Genomic DNA, 22,501 nt, shown 5'->3' with positions numbered 1-22,501 from the left:
CATAATGGGCAATGGATTCCGGACAGATGAAAGGGAAACATCTCTACTCAACTAGTAATTAAACTGTGGGTTTCACTACCAGTGGATATAGTGATATCTGTGAGCAAAGATGGCTTTAAAAGGGGATTAGACAGATCTGTGGAGAACAGCTCCATCAGTGGCTACTAGCCAAAAAGACTAAAGGGAATCTCCAGGTTCAGAGGCAGTAAACCTCTGGATAGCAAAGCTAGGAGGCAACATCAGAGGAATGCCTTGGCCTCTATGCTCTGTTTGTTGGACCTCCATGGCAGCTGTTTGGCTCAGTGCCGGATTTACGCATAAGCTAAATAAGCTACAGCTTAGGGCCTCGCAATCTGCTGGGGCCTCAAATAAAAACACAATATAAAAAAATGATTTCAAATATTAAAAAGGCGTATATATTTTACATTTTTCTGAGACCAGCTGATGTAATTTAAAACAATAGGGGGCCTCTGGGTTTTGTATAGCTTAGGGCCTCAGCAAGTCTAAATCCGGCCCTGGTTTGGCTGCTGTGTGAAACAGAAAGCTGAACTAGATGAACCACTGATCTGATTCAGCCAGGGCTGCCAGGACCCCCGCTATGACAGCAGCCTTCCTTGCCCACTGCTACTGCTTGCCCACTTCCTTGCCCACTGCTACTCCGAGAAGCAGCGGGAGAAATTAAAAAACAAAAACTTGCCATTTTGTGTATGCCACAACATCACTTCTGGGGGAAACCTAGAAGTAATGTCCGGTAGCATTAGGAATTGCCAGAAACTCTATGATCTTACCATAACATTTCCAGTGATTCCTAGAGCTCCCCAACATCACTTGCAGGTTTTCCCCGGAGGTGACATCACAGTGCACACAGCCTCACACCCTCAATGTCCTCACCTCTAAAGCTCCCGCCAGTTACCAGGCACAGCCTGGTAACCCTAGATACAGCACAGCTCTGCTTATGTTCTAGTTCTAGTGTGTTGTGTTGTTACAGGATTAGACCAGGAGCTGAGAAATCAGTGTTTAAATCTCCTTATAACATGAAGCTCATTGGGTTTGAGTCTGTCACCGTCTTCCAATCTAACCCACCTCAAAGGGTTGTTGTTGGAAAAATGGAGATGAGAACTACATCGTTCACTGTGAACCCTTTGGTTGAAGGGTAGGATACAAATACACTAGAGAGACAGGCAAAGCAGCCAACAGTTTAAATCCTGGCAGCTTATCTCCTTAGACATGATACACAGGTAGAAATGAATGGATAACTTGACCAGACATTTCTGCTGGAGTTGCACTTAGCATTGAAAATTGAATGTCATGAAGACTGATCTCTAAAGCCAGACAACCAATTTCTACCTTTCCTTCCCTATCCACTCTTTTGCAGCTGTCACAAATACTTTTTACCAACCCAGACTCCCAGGCATGTATCTTTAGAACCTATACTTGATACAGGTGGGATTCAGAATCCATCAAACCGCTAGAAAGTAGTGTTATGCAGAGAGTAAAGCTCTATGACTGCGGAAGGAGGCAAAGAAAATGGCTTCAGCCTCTTAGACATGGTAGACATCGCAGATCAGTGACAGAGGCAGCAAGAAGGCTGGGCCCAGTTCTTAAACTGAGCCAAACAAGCCCATGAGGAGAAGGGAACCCTGAGCAGAAAGAATCTTTTCTCCCACCAGGGGTCATTTCGTAGAAAAAGAGCTAGGGGGACTCATCTAATTGGGGGATGTGAAGGGGCCGCCATTGGGAGGTTCCACTCAGTGGGAAACAGAAATAAAACATGAGTTGGTTCCTCAAATCCCAATCCACCAAGCCAGGTTAAAATACTGCTACAGAGTCAAAGAATACCAGGGCTCCAAACAGTAGAAATTCAGCCCCTTAAAGCCCAGGCCCAATTCACACAAGAGGCCTTTAAGAAATCCTCCTTATAGCCAGAATCCTCCAGTTGGCTGTTGTGATGATGGATTCTGACAGGTGTAACAGTCAGCGGACAATCTACACCTTTCTTGGAGTTTTCATCCAAATGCTTGTTCAATCTCCAGCTCCACAAAGACTCTCCTCGCAGCACCAGAGTGGCACTTGCAGGATAGGGTGGGATGGAAATTGAATGCACTAAACTAAACTAAACAAGGGAAGTCCCTAATCTCTGCCACTCTCTTTCTCTACCACTGCATTTCCCCCTTCTTCTACAGAGTATTGTCCTGCGTGTCTGGATAATATTGGTTTTGTGAAAAGTGGCAGAATATTGGAAGATTTGCATATATCGAAGTCTGTTCCAATGCATCTTCCCATTTGAAAGATCTCAAGCTAGGGTTGCCAGGTCCTCTCAAAGTCCCCAGGGGCATTACAGGAGAGAGTGGGGAGTCCTCAACGTGATGACGTCACACAGAAGTGACATCATCACACCGGGGGGGGGGCCTGGAGTGCAGGCACGCGGCCCTCACCTCCTCCCAGCAGCATTTAAAGGATGTCTTTAAACGCTGTTGGGAAGAGGTGGGGGAGGCCGGGTGGTCGTTCTTGGGGGTGGGGCTTCCCCCGCCTGCCGGCTGGCTGGCTAGCAGCAAAAGGGTGCCCCCCCAACCGGGGAAATCTCCGTGGAACTGGGGGGTCTGGCAACCCTATCTCAAGCTAAGGTTGCTGGCCTTGTGGTAGGGCCTGGGGTTCTCCTGGAATCACAACTGCTCTCCAGACTTCCCACTCCACCCCAAATTCTGCTCTCCCAGCGGCACTACTGAATCTTCAGGAATTTCCCAATGTAGAGTTGGCTACCCTACCTCAAGCTGCTATACTGGGGAAAATACCACTGAAAGTACAGAGACCCACCCACAGCAGGAAGACTGTACAGGGCTGCAGAGAGCAAGGCCTCAGTCAGTCATTTCTTCTTTGATCTCACAGAAATGTCCCCAAGGGCAAGGGGAAGAATAGTAGTTATTAATGGGGTGTAACGGAGTGAATGCGGAAGTGTGATAAAAAGCTCACCAGTCAATTGCTTTAAAATGTTTCCCTTTCTGTATTCCAAGAATGCCAATTTTTTTCTTCAGTCTTCAAAATGTTTTCATTACCAAGCTGCTATCAGAATGCGAAATCCCTGTTTTGACAAACCTCACATCCCCTACAAGTTAAATAACAAGCACCATGGCCAAGGAGAAGATCAGAATACATGAAAAATAATCCTTCCAATTAAACAAAACACTAGAAGACAGAAAGAAGATGGGTAAATTAGATCCGTTCTCTTTCCCAGTGAGAAGTCTCAGCTAGAACTCTTCTCCATAACATCTAATTTTGTGCATGGTTTGTAGGAACCAGGCTTAAATTGCTTTTTGTTGTTCAGTCGCACAGTTGAGTCCAACTCTTTGTGACCCCATGAACCACATCATGCCAGGCCCTCCTGTCTTCAATCATCCTCCAGAATCTGCTTAATTTCATGTTTGTTGCATCGATAACACTGTCTAACCATCTTATCCTTTGTTATCCCCTTTTTTCCCCCCTTCAATCTTTCCCAGCATCAGGGAGTGCTCCCTTCTCATTTGGTGGCCAAAGTATTTGAGCTTCAGCTTCAGTATCTGGCCTTCCAGGGAACAGTCAGGGTTGATTTCTTTTAGGATTGACTGATTTGATCTCCCTGCAGTCCAAGGGACTCTCAAGAGTCTTCTCCAGCACCATTAAATTGCTTCCATATCATAATTTAGATTCAGAAACAATTACCTCAATGCTGTTCTGCCACAATTGTTATCCTTTCGCAGCATCCTGTCCACAGACAAGGGATTCAACCATATGTCCTCCTTGGTGACAATCCCAAATCAATAAAAGGTCACCATCTTTTTCTAGGGAACTCCCCCAGTCAGAGAATAACTTTATACAATCATTTAATCCAGTGTGGGCACTTGTGAAGAAAGGAGCACATCATACCTTTGGGGAACCTACATGAAGAAGTTTGCCTACACTTCTCCACTTGAGCTGGCAGGGCTTTATTGTTGTTGTGCTCTGTCACATTCAGTGATTCTGCAAACTCTCCTTATTCTTCTCCCTCAACACGCAGGATAAAGCCAGCCTTCATGTCATCCCAGGCTACATACAGTGGCCTTCTTAGGGGCATGGCTGAGCCCAGCCTCTTCAGTTTGCACACTCACACACTCACACTCCCTGCGTCTCCCCTGCCCACTCCCTTTCTCCTCCCTCTGCTCTCACAGCTGGATAACCGCCCCCCTGCCTCACTGTGCTTTTTAGCACAGTCTCCTCTCCAGGACCCATGCCAATCACCTTCACCCCAGGCATCCAAACTCCTCTGGCCAACCAGATAGTTCTAGAAGCTCACAAAGAGAGCCTGAAAAGGACAACCACCTTCCAGTTCATTTTCTTGTAATCAAAAGCATACAACTTCTGAACATGACAAGTCCATTTAGTTGCCATGACTAATTACATTACATTACATATTAGACTTCTATACCGCTCCTTCCCGAAGGCTCGGAGCGGTTTACATAGACATTTAATTGCCTAGCTAGGGCCACAATGCAAGGGGGAGGGTGAATGCCTTACCAGGCCCCTACGCAGCAATGATCTTCTTCTGTTGTTCTTTCGTGGCGGATTTCGTGGTGTCCTATTGACACCTAGGAGCTTGCCTAATCTATTTTTAAAAGCCAATACCACACCTTATGTAACAAAGCCCATCAGTTGCCTGCTTTTTGTAGCATGTGAAGAAGTATTTATTTTGTGAGCCATAACCCTACTATCAATCCATTTCGTGGGATAGCCCTCGTGCTCTAGCATTCTAAGAGGGATGAATTCCACTTTCTGCACGCTGATCATAATCTCATAAATGACATAGTATCATAATTGTTATTGTTGCAAGGAAAGAATTTCCAACATTTTAAATCCAGTTTTCATTTCATTTTAGTAGCCAGGGTTGTCTAGTGGTTAGAGTATTGGACTAGGGTCTAGGAGACCTGGGTTCAAATCCCATCCTGCCAAGAAGCTCACTGGGTGACCTTGGGCCAGCCACTGTCTCTCATCCTAACTTACCTTAGGGGGCTGTTGCAATGATAAAACAGAGGAATACTATTCACTCGAGCACATAATGGAGGAAAGGAGAATGATATAAGCGGCTTTGGGTCCCTACTGAGAAGAAAGGAGGGGTATAAATTAAGTATATAACTAAATTTGCTTGTGGGAGAAAAGGCAGGATAACAAAGTGATTTTATATGTTCTTTAATTTTTTGTTTCCCTAAGCCTAAGCATCCATATTAAATTTACAGTAACACAACTGGCAATTCCTATGGAGGATCCGGACAAGATAAGATGGAATTAGAACTACGGGGACATGAGCGGCTATTACAAGATCGTGCTTTGTGCTTTGTCTCTTTTTAAAGAGGTATTTTCAACTTAGCGTTGGTTATTCTTGTTTTATATTTCTATTTTCCCATTAAAATTAAATTAAACATTAACAGAAATATGCACCTATGGTCAATCACTGAAAAACACTGAAGTAACATTGATACGAAGTAATGTTGATATGATATGATATGATAACGATTTTTTCCCATCTCCCAAACAATATGAAGTAATGTTGATATGACATGATAACGATTTTTTCCCATCTCCCAAAACACTAGAACTTGGGGGCATCTAATGAAGCTGATGGGCAGTAGGTTCAGGACAGACAAAAAGAAATACTGCTTTACACAGAGAGTGATTAAAATGTGGAATTCGCAGATAGAAGATGTGGTGATGGCCACAGGAATAAAAAGCTTTCAAAGGGGATTAGATAGATTCATGGAGGATAAGTCTATCAATGGCTACTAGCCATGGTGACTGGGGAAAACCTCCACATTCAGAGGCACTAAATCTCTGAATCCCAGAGCCAGAAGACAACATCAGGGAAAGGCCTCGACCTCTAAGGCCTGTTGTTGGCTGTCCAGAGGAGCTGGTTGGCCACTGTGTGAGACAGGAGGCTGGACTAGATGGACCACTGGTCTGATCCAGAAGGGCTCTTCTTATGTTCTTAGCACAGCATATACACTCCATGTGCGCACCCAGTAATAAAATGCAAGACTTCATCATTCCAGGGTACCAAGATCTTTGTCTATCTCCTGCTAACTACAAAGGAAGGAAAGCAAAGCTTCGAAGGCTGCAGCTGGGTGGCAGTTATTTCTTGCCTCATCTTCAAGCTGAGCCATCAAGCATTTTTATGGATGTGTCTGGCCCAAGTTCATCAAGACCTCTGTGGCTGCGGCTGACCTTAATCTGTGTCTTTCACGCTGGATGAATGCTGTGTCTGTTCCTGTGGTCATTACACTCCACTGGTCACAGGAAGAGATCAGGAAGCAACCTGTGTTGTGGAACTCTGTCCCAGGCCTCCTGTAGAACACTTCCCTGTTTATCTAAAACAACAGCACACACGGCCGCCTCAAAAGCTTCTGTCAAAAAATATAAACTCTTTGGAAATCTTTCCATTCCGCTTCCCCTCCCCCCCCCCACCCCAGCAGCTCTTGAGAACCAAAAGCTGACTCACCCTCTTATGCAGGATAGTCTATGACTCATTTCCCTTAACACTTCAGTTTCTGTGGCTCATTTTGCCCAGTAGACGCCTCACGCCAATTTCTGATGCAGAGAGAAGGGGGGAAAGCGGGCACAGGACAAAGGCATAGTACAGTACAGTTTCAAAAAATCCACTTGGTTCCAGACCACTGAGAAAGCATATTTCACAATAAATCTGAAGGGGAAAGTATTCTGTTACCAGAACAGCTGGAGCCTGAAGGAAAACCAGGCGAGATATTAAAATGTTCTGCCGAAACTCTAGAGTGTTACATTTTCAGATTCTAGTGAAAAGGGACTCCAGTGATTAATGCCTGAGAAGACAGCTCCGAGGCTCCAGCCAACAAAATTATTCTTTTTACTAGAGAAACCATCTTCTTCTCCAGACTCAGACAATGAAAAAAACCCTCCAGGTGGGGCCTCAACATCTCCCAGAATTACAACCTGGGATCAGCCGCCCTGGCTCCTGTTTCCTACTGCCATGATGGCTGCCACTGAGATGAAAATTAAAAAGCACTGTCAGGCAACAGCATGGTGTCCCACGTCTGGGAAAAACCCAGAAGTGACATCAGTCCACTTCAGAAATCACCAGAAACACCATGGTAAAACTAGAGAGTTTCCAGTGGTTCCTAGAGAAGACAGAGGACTCTTCTAGGTTTTCCCTGGAAGTGATGGCATCCCATTGCTCAACTATGCCCCCTATGTCCCCACTCCCCCATACTCCAGCCAGTTGCTAAGCTGTAAACCTAGACAGCATGACAAAAAGTAGAGACATCACCCTGCCAACAAAAGTCTGTATGGTCACAGCGATGGTATTCTCAGTAGTAATGCATGGCTGCAAGAGTTGGACCACGAGGAAGGCCGAGCGCTGAAGAATAGATGGTGCTAGAGAAGACTCTTGAGAGTCCCTTGGACTGCAAGGAGATCAAATTAGTCAATCCTAAAAGAAATCAACCCTGACTGTTCCCTGGAAGGCCAGATACTGAAGCTGAAGCTTTAATACTTTGGCCTCCAAATGAGAAGGGAGCACTCACTGGAGAAGACCCTGATGCTGGGAAAGATTGAAGGTCAAAGAAGAAGGGGGCAATAATGCAGCCTTGACAGTAGGTTCCCAACTGGGGCAATCGAGGATATTACGAGCCAACTACAGTATGTTGAATTGCAATGTGCTCAACTATGCCCCCTATGTCCCCACTCCCCCATACTCCAGCCAGTTGCTAAGCTGTAAACCTAGACAGCATGATAAAAAGTAGAGACATCACCCTGCCAACAAAAGTCTGTATGGTCACAGCGATGGTATTCTCAGTAGTAATGCATGGCTGCAAGAGTTGGACTATAAGGAAGGCCGAGCGCTGAAGAATAGATGGTGCTAGAGAAGACTCTTGAGAGTCCCTTGGACTGCAAGGAGATCAAATTAGTCAATCCTAAAAGAAATCAACCCTGACTGTTCCCTGGAAGGCCAGATACTGAAGCTGAAGCTCAAATACTTTAGCCTCCAAATGAGAAGGGAGCACTCACTGGAGAAGACCCTGATGCTGGGAAAGATTGAAGGTCAAAGAAGAAGGGGGTGGCAAAGGATGAGATGGTTAGACAGTGTTATCGATGCAATGAACATAAAATTAAGTGGACTCCGGAGGACGGTGGAAGACAGGAGGGCCTGGCGTGATGGGGTCCATGGGGTTGCGAAGAGTCAGGCTCAACTATGCAACTGAACAACAACAACAAAATCCTACAGAGATCAAACTATAGAGAACAACTCTCCTGGAGAAAATGGCTGCTGGGGGGGGCGTTTCCTGCCGTAGCAAAAGGCTTGGCAGCCCTAGGTTGGCTATTATGTATGCAATATTCCATTTACTTGTAGGACAGGATTAGGATACTCAGGCTCCTGCTCTTTGGTTCATACGGCAGAGACAGGTATGTTAGTCAATAGTCATTTGTTAACAAGGATATGCAAACAGAGTAGCTACTGGTTTCAGAACAAGGGAGCTCCTGTACTTGGTACTACTAGCCAACAAACCGATCTAAGTAAGCAGGGGCTCCACTCCCTGAGAATAAAACAAACTCAAACACCAGGTGCAAAGCAGACCATTGCATTGTAATTTATATCTAAAACAGAATAAATATACCACAATGGGAAACAGGATGTTGGCCTAGATGGACCATTGGTCTGTTCCTACATTGCTGCTCTTATGTTCTTCCCGAAATTACTACAACATGTGCATCAGGGGTCATTTCCTACAGGAGCGCACAGGAGCGGAGCTCCGGCAGTAAAGAGCCCAGGGGGCGGGCACATGCAACATGCCCCACCCCCTGCTCCCAGCAGCCCTCAGTCAGAGCAAGAAGCAGCCAGGTAAGTTGCAGAGCTCCCCCGGCCCAAAACAGTCCAGTGGCACCTTTAAGACCAAGTTTTATTTAGGTACAAGCTCTCCCTCCTCTGCAAGGATAGATCTGCACGTTTCCCCCTCCCCCAATAGCTAGCAATCCAAAACAGTCCAGTGGAGCCTGAGTGGTGGGTGTTGTCTTTTGACACACTGCCGGTGATGTCAGGGGGTGTGGCATATGCTAATGAGTTATGCTAATGAGTTATGCTAATGAGCTCCTGCACCTCTTTTTCTACGAAATGACCCCTGATGTGCATGAATCTCAGCAAAATCAAGTTTGCCTCATGTACAGGCATCAATAATGCAGCCTTGGCAGTAGGTTCCCAATTGGGGCAACCGAGGATATTACAAGCCAACTACAGTATGTTGAATTGCAATGCAGAAATCAGAGGATATTGCACATTCCAGAAATCAGATTCAGGGTCTGTTTGGAATCATTGCTGTACACGTGCTGTAAGAACTTTAGGTAGCCTTTGCAAGTCACAAGACCCTTTTGAGAGGCAACAGGGGCCCATTCTGCATCTAGCATTCGCTCTGCTGTTTTACCAAACACACGTTGGAACAGAAATTCCCCTCTACATTGCAGGCCTCTTTCACTTTGATTGACACTTGGATTTTATGGCAGTGTCCAGGCTGCATGCTGCTTTCACTTCATTTGATCTCTCGGTTTTATGGTACCGTCTGCATAGATTTATGGCCATTTTATGGCCATTCAGGGGTGACTTTTCAGTCAGTACGGCATTGGCCCAGGGTATCTGAATGTAGTTTTGAGCCACATCTTTTTCTTTTCCGATGTGGGTTTGGTAAAACAACAGAGCGAATGCTAGATGCAGAATGGGCCAGGGAAAGACAGGAGCAGAAAGCATTCACTCATTACTATTTCACAAATGACGGAATGTATGGAACTCATATTGGCAATAACTATCACTGCTAGACTTGAAAACCAAGAAAGTTGGCAGGAGCTGGACTTTGCTCCTACCTTCCCCCATTCCCAGGGTGTGGGGGTGCCAAGACTGACCCATCACCACTGCCACCTATCTTTGCTGCCAGGAGAAAGCATCAAAATGACTGAGACAAGCTGCGATGACTCAAAATTGGTCCCGACTCCTTGGGGGAAAGAGAAGTGCTCAGATTCACTTATAAAACATTAACACAAGTTGTCTAGTTGTATAATACTTCCAAATCCTATTTGACAGTAGTGGTAGTGGAAAGTGCTTTCAAGTCACAGCCGACCTATGGAGACCCCATAGGGTTTTCAAGGCAAGAGAGGTTCAGAGGTGGTTTTGCCATTGCCTGCCTCCACGTCATGACCCTGGCATTCCATGGTGGTCTCCCATCCAAATACTAGCCAAGGCTGACCCTGCTTAGCTTCCGAGATCCAATGAGATTAGGCTGCTTTGATGATACACCATAGAAAATGGGAAGGAAATGCATAGTGAAGGTAAGAATGGTTCTACCAACACAGTCTTCTAAAGATGTTGAAAACTATTAGCTAATATACTAGTGAAGTCCAATGTGATGCCTGTGAGTGCCACGGTGGCCCGTCAGTATGTTTCCTGGCACCCACCTGACTCTTCTCCTAATAATCTCCTCTCTAAAGCAAAGGGCCATTCCTGGCTTTGCCCGACCACATCAAAGTAGGAGGTGCTTCAAAAAAAGCTGGAGAGACATGACCTTTATCTTCAAGAAATGGATGCTTCCACCAGAGGAGGATGCTCAGATTGGAACCTCCTAACGTTTTGTGAAACCTTTCAGTATGCTAAGATTGGACCAGATCCCCACCTCATGGCAGCCATTCTACCCACTCCCTGTTCTGAAAATTCCAAAAGGGCCCACAGACTCAACAAGGTCAAGGACTCCTGCTATATTCAGACCTGGAAGTATCTCAGCTTCAATGTCAATGTAAATGAAAGCCTGCCTCCATCTCATCTGCCAGGGTTTTGAGATCTATGCATGGTGCCTTTGGTTAAGTCAACTGGGATCAATGGGAAAGGCTTTCATAGTTGTTGCCCCCAAGTTCTAGAATTCCCAGGGAGGTAAGATTAGCACCATTCCTGCAGGACTTCCAGAACTAAAGACCTTTCTCTGCTAGATAGCTTTTGAATTAGGGATGGTTTATACCACTGTGCTTTCTTGATGAGTTGTTTTTAGTTATATCATTTACATTGTTTTACATTTTAACTTTCTAACTAGCCACCTTGAAGATCAACGGGGATGGAAAGGCAGCCCATAAGCATTTGGAAAAAATTAAGTACCTAGCGTTTCTATGCTATACAGAAAGCCGCCAACCTGTTTCATAACTGAGAAAGGATTTAAGACAGAGTATGTGTTTGTTTTTTTAATGAGAGAGGTTTTCAAGTATCATCTTCTAAGAGAATAATTCTTTCCTGCAAGATACTTGTCCAAATCATACTAAGTACACTTTTGTTATTCCAGTCAGTATGCTGGGGGATTGTAACAATGCTCAAGGTTTTTATGAAATCATTTCATCTTATTATATTTAAATTTCTTTAACCCACTCAGTGCAACACCAAGCAGAGTTGCACCCTTCAAAGCCAATGGATAAAGAAGAGGGCAACTCTGTTCAGGGTCAGGGTTGCCAGTCTCCAGGTGGTAGCTGGAGATCTCTCACAATTACAACTGATCTCCAAGTGACAGAGATCAGTTCACCTGAAGATGATGGCCACTTTGTTGTTGGACTCTATGTCACTATGCCTCAAACCCCGCCCTCCTCAGGCTCCACCCCCAAAATCGCCAAGTACTTCCCAACCCCGAGCTGGCAACCCTAGTTTAGAATTGCACTGTATGTAGGCAAACTATTAAAACAGCACAGGGCTGCTGTGAATTTTGCCATGGAATGTGTTTGACAAGCAGACATCCCATGACCAAAGGTGTCGATCACCCAGCTTATTTGGTTCGCACTGAACAGCCGCAAATTTTTGCTGAACAGGTTTGCATCAGTTTTTTTGGCAAAACTGCACACGAATAAAGACCCTGCTGATTCAAAGTGACTGGCAGCCATTAGCATCACTAAGGACTACTCAGATGGACACCAAAGGGTAGGATGCTATTAAACGCAGCATTTCTTTATGACTGATTGATATGGTTTGTGATGGATCTAATTTCCCAGTTAGACAATCGCCTGCTAAGCAAAGCAGTTACGCAGCAAGGCCTGGGGGGTAGTCGAACACAGTGGGGCTGAGAAAGAGTACACCTGTGCAAAAAGCTACTTGTGCTGTGCTGCATAGTTAGGAAGGAATACAATGAAGCAACATGGCAAACAGTCACAAATGGGTCAACTGTCGGACCAATTAAAAAAAAATCGGCTCCCTGTTCACTACCAACAAATAGGGCGTGAGACGAACTGGTGGGTGTTTGAGCATCCCTAAAACAGTGCACACCTTACTGGATCTCTTGATAACTGCTCCCTACCTATTCCAATTGGCCCTGGGACTGGTCAAGCCCCGACCCAACTACCCCATGGGGGGAAAGCTCATGGCAACATATTCTAACATTAGCATACACTATTTCTTCTCTCCATACCCCGTTGACTCTCTCCTTCCCCCATTCCCCATAGTTTGTCTCCTTCCATGCTTTCTCCTCTCCCTCCCTCCCTTCCACCCACCAGCCTACCTTTATCTGCCCCCCTCTGTGTTCAGCTTTCTTTCCCTCCTCCCTGACCTTTGAATGACAGAAATCAAGGCTTGGGAGGCCAGGCAATATTATTATAGTTGCCTCCCTTGCAAGATTTGTTGTTGTTGTTATTGTTGTTAATTAAATTTCTAAACTGCTCGGAGGGGGTATACAACATATTGAAGATACAATTCAGTTAAAACATCACAGTGCATAAATTAACTAATTTAAAACCAGATAATCAATAGTAATTCCAATAAAACCAGTGGAAGCATTAACCTTTTGTTTTGGACGGCATTCTGCATGTGGTCACTTCCTTTAAGGGGTGAGGTCATAGGGTCGTGTGTGTGTGTGTGTGTGAAGTGCCATCAAATCACTTCCCATTTATGGTGACCCTATGATTTAATGTCCTCCAAAACGTCCTATCATTAACAGCCATTCTAAGCTCTTGCAGTCTGAGGGCCATAGCTTTCTTGATCAAGTCAATCCATCTCATGTTGGGTCTTCCTCTTTTCCTGTGCTGACTTCAACTTTTCCTTGCATTATTGTCTTTTCCAATAACTCTTGTCTTCTCTCATTTTTCATTTTTTTATTTCAGATTTTTCTGAAACTCTGAGCTTCCCATAGGTTCATGCTCCCATTGTGTGGATTTTTGATCCACACTCTAGAACCCAGCTCACAATTAGATATAACAAGTGGGAACCCACAAGACTTAAAGAGGGCCCCATTCTTTTATCTCTCTTCCTCTACCTCCCACTGGCTCTTTCTCTCCCTTTTTCACCTCTTCACTTGCCCGTACTCTTTCTGCCCCCCCGCTACATCCTCCTCTGCTGACCAGTGATAGTAACACCTTTCTCACTTTCTCCACTGCCTCCTCCTAAATTACACTACAGATTGTGGAGAAGAATGGGGGGAACTCGACTTAAGGCTGCAGTTTGTGGCAAGAGGCTCACATTTATTATAATGCAACACTTCTACCCCAAGTTGAATGGGAGTAAATAGAAGAATAGGTCTCCAGTGATATTAATAGGAATGGGAAGTACAGATTCATCCATCAAAGGGGAAATAAATCCATGCCAAACTGGAGATCCATGAGTCACACATACAACCACCTCTCTGGCTTCTGTATGTGGCTTTATCAGAGCAGCTACATGACAACTACTAGAAAACTCAAACAAACATGCTCTGTCTCTGAAACAATAGTGTTTATGCACTTCCTTTGGTCCCGTTCTTTTTATTTGAAACCTTGTTTTGTTTGAAATCAGGAGCCACATTTCTGCAAAAGAAAGAAAGGTCATCTGTTCCAGCTGCTTATTTCCTCGCTTGAGCTCTCCCACAAGTCTCTCCTCATGATACCAATATTGTTCCCACAGCAACCAATTGTGATGTCATAAATAGGATTATAATTCTGAGGTTGAGGCCTAAGTAGAATTAGCATCTGTTTATTGTATTTTTCCCCTCAAATCCAGAGCAGCTGTCATGCTTGATCAACTTCTAGCCCATCAAGAATAATCTCTGGCCACAAGCAATGGCCAATCTGCCTACAGAAGGCAATCTGTAAAGAAAGGCATACAAAGCCAGCAAATACCCACATGTTTGCTGTTAAACTACATCTTTTTTTAACTCCTGCAAGCAAAGGATAACACCCCAAAGCACATGTGGATGTCTGAACTCCTTGTGCAACAAGGGCCTCTTCAACTGACAGTGTTCCAATTAAAAGCCTGCTAAAACTTTGGAGAAAGATGGTTTGCCATTGCCTACCTCCATGTCATGACCCTGGTACTCCTTGGATGTCTCCCATCCAAATACTAGCCAGGGCTGACCCCGTTTAGCTTCCAAGATCTGGCAAGATCAGGCTATCCAGATCAGGGCTTTTGCCCCACAGAGTAGATAAACCCCAGAAACGTGAAAGTGTGACCAGCAACTAAGAGTTAACTCACACCAGAGTATGTCACTACATAGCTTATTGGCTCACCACAAGCTTGTATACTAACTGTACCCAGCACTCCAAAAGGTCTGCATGAATTAGATCCGAATGTGAACTGTAGGACTCTGTGGATCATTTGGAATAAAAGTCTAGGATAGAGATGAACCATTTAGTATATATCAACATCAAAAGGTTATTGTTCATCACAAAACTTTTCAGAGATTTTACTGCAACCAAAATAACATCCAGCATACTCAAAGCTTCCTCTAAATTTAAAGGAAAGCAGAACATCAGTGCATGTGCAGATTATAACTATCAATTGCATTTGTTTCAATAAAGTATTGTTTGTTTGTTTGTTTGTTTGTTTACATTATTTATAGTCTGCCTTTCTCACTTGGACTCAAGGTGGATTATACATAGTGAATCAATACAATCAGATGGGACATTTAATAAACAATGCAATTGGATTAGTGTTGTAGAACCAATCAAAACCGAACTGAAGCAAAGCGTAAGTATTAACATGACACAATTAAATGATGCAAAAATCCATAGTAGGATCCTAGTATTTGCACTTCCTCCACAGCCAAAGTGAATCTATTGTGAGCACCAGTGGGGCAGTGAATAGATAGCTGGACTATAATCTGGGAGGTCCAGGTGTGAATCACCACTCTGTGACCAGTCACACACACTCAGCCTAAGTGATAGATCAAAACAATGCATCCTCCTAGACTGAATTGAAACCTAGGTTTCCTGTCTCATTACCAATGCTAATTTCTCCATGCCTACTACTACCCTGCATAGTGCAATCATGCCTGCTATTGTCATTCACCAATCACCTGTTATTGTCATTAACCTGCTAATGTCATTCAGCATCTGAAATTGCTCCACTCTCCAAAATATAGGACAGATGGACTCACGTTCTACCTGTATCTGAAGTAGTGAGCAGTGACTCATGAAAGCTCATGCCACAAACTTTGTTAGTCTTTATGGTGCTACTGGACTCTTGCTCTTTTCTACACTCAGCCTAACCTACCTCACAGGCTTGTTGGGGGGCTAAAATGGAGAGGGGGAAAACAAAGTTGTAAAACAAGTTGAATCCCCTTTGGGGAGAAAAATGGGGTATAAATAACCTAAGTAAAAGAAATCTAAAACTCTATAATGTATTTTTTCACAGTTGGACAAATGAGGATAGCTTTCTAATGAGAACAATTGTAAGAACAACGTAGTGGTGTTTGTTCTATTGGCATTTTTTGGTGTTGCTGTTCAAGACAAGAATGTTTTGGAAACCTTGATGCAAAAATTAAGAAGTCTTATGCAAAGAAGTAGAAGTTAAAACATGAAAATGGCTCTTAAGGGTATGGTCAGGTTTAATAAAGAGATGACTCACAGAATAAGGAAGTTCTCAGGGGAAAAATCCCTTTGCCTGTTTTTTATTTAAGGCAGAGGTGTAATCTGGACTTCAGTGTTTTAGATTTTGTGGAATGATTTTAAAAGCCTTCTGTTCAAATTTGTAATCTGATGGTCAGCAATTTTGCAATTTATCCACTTTTTGTTCCAGGGAACATTTCTCCAGTAATGCATTTTCATCCATTTTAAACAGCTTATAGTACTACATAAAAGAGAGTAACATTTCGCAGGCATAAAATCCCACCTCCACTCTAGCACATACTGTCAGTACACCATGTAGCATGCCAACAAGAGATCCTAAAAAAAAAATTCAGATATTTCCAGTTGTTTTGCCTCCATCAAAGCTCAAATCTCAGCTCCACAGGACAATTGGGGAGGACTATCCCTACATACACTGAGACATTGAGGGGGGTCAGATTCCCATCTTTTGGGAGGGGCCTGGGGTGCTAAAACAACCCTGGAACAGGCTGCGGTAGGTGGTCTCTGCACTGTGCACATGGGCCTATGGACAAGACTTCACTCATTGTTATTTTATTATTCGATTCGATTTATATCCTTACTGAGACCCAGACCCATGCTGAACAGATCCTGCTCCACTGCTCAGGTCTTGTCTAAGGCCTTTTGGTGCCCCAGGAGAACAATGATTTTAGCACGCACACACACATACACACTTTCAATAGAAAACTGCAAGGTAGAGCATGGACATGGTGATACCTGGCTTTGCCCTGATGGTTTAAGCATGAAATGGCCAGTGGGATGAAGAACAGCAATGCCTGGTATTGCCCTGCAAGAAGGAGCACGGGCTTGGTGGCACTCTGTTCTGGCCTGCTGGTCTGAGCATGGAGTGACTAGTGGGTTGGAGAACGATGACACCCCACCTTTGCCTACAAGGCAGCACACAAATTCATCCTGCGCAGAGGTCATTTCGGGGGGGAATCGTGGGGATCGCAGTTCCCCCGGGTGAGGTACGGGGGGGGCACATGACGAAGCCCCGCCCCCTGCTTCCGGCCGCCCCGCTTCCGGCCCTCATTCAGCCAGGAGGAGGCAGGAGAAGAGGGAGGGTAAGTTGCTTCCTCCCTGCCTCTCCCCACCCCTGCCTGCCTGGGGCCAGGGAGGGCCTTCGCGGGGCTTCCTTGCACTCCCGCCGGCCTTGCAGGTCCACCGCAGGGCCCCTCATGGGGCTCGGCAGTGGAACTGCAAGGCCAGCGGCGGCCAGGACTGTTGGGGGTGGGGTGTGTGGCCTTATGACACACTTCCAGTGATGTCAGGGGGTGTAGCATATGCTAATGAGTTATGCTAATGAGTTCCCCTAGCTCTTTTTCTACAAAACGACCCCTGATCCTGCGGCACCAATGCTGTGAGATCACTTCCGGTGCCAACCCAGAAATAGCATCATCATGTTGCTGTGAGGCTGTAGGATTTCTCCAAAACTCTATCGTTTAGCTTATCATTGTAAGGATATATTTGCACCAGAAGTGATGCTGTGGCATCCATGCAATGCCTATTTCCCACCACCACCATTTCCCCCAACTGTATGCAGAGTGGTGGCTTGCGACTGGGATGGTGGAGGGGGGGAGGACAGGAGACCTGGCCACCCTATACTAGTTTGAGCAGGGAGTGACCAGTGGGATAGAGAATGGTGGCACCCAGTTGCACCCTGTGGGAAGGAGCATGGTCATGGTGCAGCCAGCAAGGTGGAGAATGGCAGTGCCCAGCCCCAGCTTCTCCTTGCAGGCAGGGGTCTGGAGTTTCACAGGCCCCTATTCTCCCCACCTTTGCCTTCACATTCATGCTCTCTGACTTGCAGTTCTCATGGCACACCCTTGTGCCCCCCCATGTGCACCTTAATTCTTTGTGCCTATCCCTCCAGACAGCTTAATTCTTTGTGCCTATCCCTCCAACAGCATGCACCATCCAGAGCCGAGAAGATAAACAGCAACCACCACAGATGATCTACTGGAATTACTCCTGACCAGTCAACTTGGGACACACAGGCAGCTTGTCTGAGCTTCTATGGCAGCTGTTTCATTGGGAGCGACTTCTGACATGTCAGATCGGATCGGGTGCCCTGGAAAGGAGGCCGGAGATGATCCTGCCATGCAGACCCAGCCCCTTCCCCCCCAGCACAGAGGACAAGGGAGGTCACTGGGCAGTGCATCGTAGCACTGAAGAGAAGCATGTATTAGGACTCTATAGTCTACGTGGAGAAAAGCTAATCCACTCCAGAGGAGAAAACAATAACTTCCACCCAATGAAGTGCCCCCTACAGGCTGGTGTTTTTTGTCTCTGTGGCTGGGTCAGCCCTGCCTCTGCTTGCACCTCAGCGGCCACATGGGTCTGTTTACTTGTGGCCATGTGGACAGCAGCTCACTGAGAACTTCCTTGGTAAGTGAATGTCCAGCCCACCCCTGTCCTCCCCACTGCTAGGAAGACTGAACCCCACTTGCAAAGATCTCAAAAGCTTTCCGCTTAGTGGAGAAAACTGGCAACTCCAAGAAATCCCTTTCTAAAAACACAACCAGAGATGGTTCCAAATTTCTCATCACTGCTGCTTTGTTGTTGTTGTTGTTGTTTTAAAAATCTCCATTTTGTTTTTGCTTCTCTTCTGTGTGAATTGAATCCCTGGTTCATTCTTCTTGCACCACTTTCTGTTTCGTCTACGACTCCCACTGAATTTTCCCTGGAAAATGTAGGCCTTTTCTCAACAGCACTTGTCTGTCAACATGAGGCATCAGACATCTTAGACGGCACACATAAATTGCATTTAAAAAATCTGTAACCATATCCATACATAATATAAACGTACAAACCAATATCATACACTGAACTGAAAGCACGGACAAAAAAAATACAAACAGTAACAAAGCAGAAGCTAATTTCTAAATATGCTCCACCCCCAAGTAAGGGTGTTTATTTAGCCCACTCATGTCCTGCCTTTCCAGGTATATCCTCAAGGTACATAATTTTTTCCATGCCTTGTCCATTAAGTAACTTGCCTGTAGCATGGAGGGGAAACCCATTCCCATCTAGGGTTGCCAGGTCCCCCCTGGCCATCAGCAACGTGTGCATTGGGGGGGGGGAAGGTTGCCAACTCCACATTGGGAAACTTCTGAAGATCTGGGAGTGGTACCTGGGGAGGACAGGGACCTCACTGGGGTGCAATGCCACAGAGTCCATCCTCCAAAGCATCCATTTTCTCCAGAGGAACTGATCTCTGTAGTCTGGAGATAAGCTGGAATTCCGGGGGATCCCCAGGTCCCACCTGGAGGTTGGCATCCCTAGTAGCCATTATTATTATTATTATTATTATTATTATTATTATTATTATTCCATAAAACAACTTTACATAAATACAATAAATATAAATAAAAGCAGTTCGGTAAATCATTACAACTAGACATCGATCACATTGTTAACTACTTATACAGAATACATAGCAGGTCGGCAGGCTTGGCTGGCATACCGTCACTCTCACTGGTAAGCCCGTTGGAAAAGGTCCGTCTTCACGGCCCTGTAGAATTGCTGGAGATTTCGCAGGACCTGGATCTCACTAGGGAGCTCATTCCAATATACTGGTGCAGCTAGCGAAAATGCTCTAGGCCTAGTTGTTGTCAACCTGGCCTCTTTAGGGCCAAGAAGGGTCAGGCGATGTTGCGTCCCAGATCTCAGTGCTCTCTGGGGAACATGCGGGGAAAGGCCATAGATATCCCCCCCCCCGTTCAAGTCCTTTCCAGATATTACAGCCTTGGGTACTAGAAATGCATGCTATCTATGATGCTCCCAGTGTGAGTGGCTGCCATGTTATCTGAACAGGGGCAGCGTGGGTATTTTGCATGCGTATATAGATTCCGTATGCATGAACCATTACCCTGAAAACTGCAGTGGTCAGTTCCTTATGAGCACCAAAGCTGTTTGTGCCTGCAAAATATGTCTGATGCCCCAGTTCTAAACAACATGGGGACCGTATGTATTCAGGGGATCTATGTGTGGATGGGAGGCACCCGGTATGCACGGACGTAACAGCTGAAAAAAGCTTCAGTACCTCTCCTATCTTCTCCTTGCACAGAGGGAGATTTGGGGATGGAGCTTGGGGAGGACAGAGACCTCAGTGGGATACAATGCCATAGAGCCCACCTTCCAAAGCATCCATTTTCTCCTGGGGAACTGAGCTCTGTAGTCTGGAGATGAGCTTTAATTCCAGGGGATCCCCAGGTCTCACCTGGAGGCTGGCATCCCTAAGGGAAAAGAAAACCCACCACCATCGCTTTAGTCTCTCTCCTTCTCTGACTGTTCAAGCCTTAATCTACCAATAACCATCTCAGACCTACTTCTGCAAATGAAAACAGCACCATAACACCAGTGCAAAGACAGTATAGTCACTTCAGGAGAGGAACAGAATGGGAAGCAGAAACAGCCCTGGAGCAGCCTGTGTCAAGCAGGCCCCAAGGCTCGGGCAGAGTTACTAGAGCTTGGTTCTGCTTGCTCCTAGCCCCCAATGGCCCTCTAGGGCAGTGGCCCACCAGGAAATTTCCTTGTAAGTTAAATGGCCAGTCCGCCTGTGCTCCAGAACTTTGTGTGGCAAAGCTGATATGAGAAAATACAACAGAGTTTTGTCATTCTGGGACCAAATCACTGACATGCAAATGAAATAACAGGAGAACCTAAAATACAACCGTATTTATCGCCCCATGTAATGAGAAAGCTGACCCTTCACACACACACACAAACATACACTATGCATCTATAGCTATCTGTAAGTATCTTTAATACCTAAAGAGAAAGTTACCTCTCGAGGATTTTACCACTCAATATCAGCCCCAGTTTATCCTACTGATCCTATCCAAGTGACAGAGCCATCAACAAATGCTAAATATAAATGTTTTTAAAGACTTTATGTATATTTGTTCATCAGAGTGCTAAGTATGGAATGTTTAACTATCTCTTTTTTTAAGTCTCCCAACCTATTCCTTTACAAGAGCCAGTCTGGTGTAGTGGTTAAGTGCACGGACTCTATTCTGGGAGAACCTGGTTTGATTCCCCACTCCTCCACTCGCAGCTGCTGGATGACCTTGGGCAAGCCATAGTTCTGTCAGAGGTGTTCTTGGAAAAGAACAGTTTCTGTCAGAGCTCTCTCAGCCCCACCTACCTCACAGGGTGCCTGTGGTGGGGAGACGAAGAGAAAGGAGTTTGTAAGCCGCTCTGAGACTCTGAGTGAAGGGTGGGGTATAAATCCAATCTCTTCTCTTCTTCTTCTCTTCAATAATGTGGTTTAGACTGGCCAGTTTTTCAGACTTCTTCAGCTGGTGTAAAGTTTTGAGCCAAACTCTAACAAGCTAACTGGATGGTAATTCTTGGGATCAGATATCTTACCTTTTTAAAATATCAGAACTATGAGACTCATTTCCTATCCTTTGGGATGCATTCATAGCTTACATACAAGGGCAATTTTCCTGGGAATAGTGCACATCAAAGGATATTATTCACAAAAATTTCTGTTACAATGAAGTCCTGAGATTAGACTTTTTACAGGGGAGGGGTTACAATGAGCCTGTCTTATCCTATTCTGGACATGTAATTAATTAGATAATGTAGTTCTGTACTCACTCTAGGGCTACCAACCTCCAGGTGTGGCTGGAATTACAAATGATCTCTAGGTACAGAGATCAGTTGCGCTGGAGAAAATGGCTGCTTTGGAGGGTGAACTGCATGGTATTGTGGCCAACTGGTCCTTCCCTTCCCCAAACACCCACCCAGGCTCCACCCCCAAATTCTCCAGGAAATCCCTAACCTGGAGCTGGCAACCCTAACTCACCCCATAGGTTAAAAGCCTGTTCACAGACTTCCCATCTTTCTGTAGGCGGCAAGATCCCAGAATCTGCTTTCCTTGCTTGTCAAAAGCAGCAACTTTTAAGTCCACTATCATCTGTACTAAAATGTTTGTTTGTTCTTTATATAAAAAACGACCCTCAGCCAAAGGCTTCTAGGATGGCTTCCAAATAAGATCCACATAGGATTACCAATCTAAACAGTCCAATAAAAACAATGATTAAAAACACAATAAAACAATCAATATCTCCAGCTAAATTCAATAAACTGACACTGCACAGGAGGAACAAAAAAAAAATCAACTGAAAGCCTCCTCCTCTGTGGGGAATGCCTGGAGCAAGATCTTTGTAGAAGATCTTGATTCTCATGCAGATTAATATGGGAGCAAATAATCCTTTGTGTGATTAAAAGAACATCTTTCTCCTGCTTCAAGTCTGTTTGTATGCTTGAGGTTGTTTCACTTGCTGTTATAACATCAGATAGTACCAGCTCCAGATTCTGGATGGTCTATGATCAGGGTTGCCAAGGACCCCTGACCACCCGTGGGCATGGAGGTGTTAGGTTTGCCAGATCCAGGTTGGGAAACTCCTGGAGATTTGGAGATGGAGCCTGGGCAGGACAAAGACCTTGTTGGGGTACAGTGCCACAGAGCCCACTCTCCAAAGCATCCGTTTCCTCCAGGGGAACTGGTCTCTTTAGGCTGGAGATGAGCTGGAATTCTCGGGGATCCCCAGGTCCCACTGGCATCCCTACTTACCATCTCTTTGCCCTGGTCATGATCACTACCATTTGTTTGCTCTTTCCC

At 45.2% G+C, this 22,501-nt stretch overlaps 1 protein-coding gene and 1 long non-coding RNA gene across 3 annotated transcripts in view; one reads left to right on the top strand and one right to left on the bottom strand.

Moving 5' to 3' along the window:
• Positions 1–18,351, top strand: part of LOC107121730 — a 42,387-nt gene extending 24,036 nt beyond the window's left edge. The window contains exons 1-3 of one of the 2 annotated variants that reach the window (XR_001482876.1): positions 3,061–3,205; positions 5,244–5,359; positions 17,775–18,351. This is a non-coding gene — a long non-coding RNA (uncharacterized LOC107121730). Of the gene's footprint in view, positions 1–3,060; positions 3,206–5,243; positions 5,360–17,774 lie in introns of those variants that run through there. The other variant, XR_001482875.1, reaches the window with a different exon arrangement.
• The window catches only part of DGKI (diacylglycerol kinase iota), a 383,828-nt gene that overhangs the window by 329,909 nt on the left and 31,418 nt on the right, over positions 1–22,501 (bottom strand). The gene's annotated exons all lie outside the window — the stretch shown is intronic.

Source organism: Gekko japonicus, unplaced genomic scaffold (assembly GCF_001447785.1).
Source record: "Gekko japonicus isolate JY-2015 unplaced genomic scaffold, Gekko_japonicus_V1.1 scaffold689, whole genome shotgun sequence".
NCBI lineage: Eukaryota > Metazoa > Chordata > Lepidosauria > Squamata > Gekkonidae > Gekko > Gekko japonicus.
This window is presented reverse-complemented; position numbering and strand designations above follow the sequence as displayed.